The sequence below is a fragment of the Elaeis guineensis genome, chromosome 6 (assembly GCF_000442705.2).
Source record: "Elaeis guineensis isolate ETL-2024a chromosome 6, EG11, whole genome shotgun sequence".
Lineage (NCBI taxonomy): Eukaryota > Viridiplantae > Streptophyta > Magnoliopsida > Arecales > Arecaceae > Elaeis > Elaeis guineensis.
In genome coordinates this window covers 49516007-49516546 of record NC_025998.2, presented here as the reverse complement: position 1 = coordinate 49516546, position 540 = coordinate 49516007, and the positions used below count along the sequence as shown (strand labels likewise).

The window sequence follows — 540 nt, the reverse complement described above, 5'->3', positions numbered from 1 at the left end:
TGGCATTTCCTACTTCATATATTCCACCTCTTTTTGAGTTTAACATGGGTTTATCTCTAATAGAGGCAGACATATGATGTAATGAATTTTCACTTAGAATTTCAAACAGTTGCCATGCCTCATCCTCACTTTTCAGCATGAATGTCCCACTGCATGATACATCGACCATTTGTCGATGTCTTTCAAAGAGCCCATCATAAAAACATTGGATTAACTGCCACTTGGGTACAGCATGGTGGGGGCATTTTCTAATAAGGTCTTTTAATCTCTCCCATGTTTCATGAAACATTTCTCCATCTAATTGGGAAAAACTAGTTATGGCTTTCCTTATTTGATTAGTTTTTCCTATGGGAAAATATTTCTTGAGAAACTCTCCTTGCAGCTGGTCCCAGGTTGATATAGTCATGGAATCCAAAGTATGTAGCCAGTATTTGGCTTTGTCCTTAAGTGAGAAAGGGAATAATTTCAACCTAAGAGCATCATCGGAGAAGTTGTGAATTTTGACAGTTGAGCATATCTCAAGAAATTCTTCAAGATGTT

The 540-nt window shown here is 37.2% G+C and overlaps 1 non-coding gene across 1 annotated transcript; it reads left to right on the top strand.

Annotated features, from left to right (window-relative positions):
• Positions 1-228: 228 nt before the first annotated feature.
• On the top strand, positions 229-334 carry LOC140859000 (small nucleolar RNA R71). The gene has a single exon (XR_012142401.1). It is a non-coding gene; the product is annotated as a small nucleolar RNA R71 (small nucleolar RNA).
• Positions 335-540: the final 206 nt, after the last annotated feature.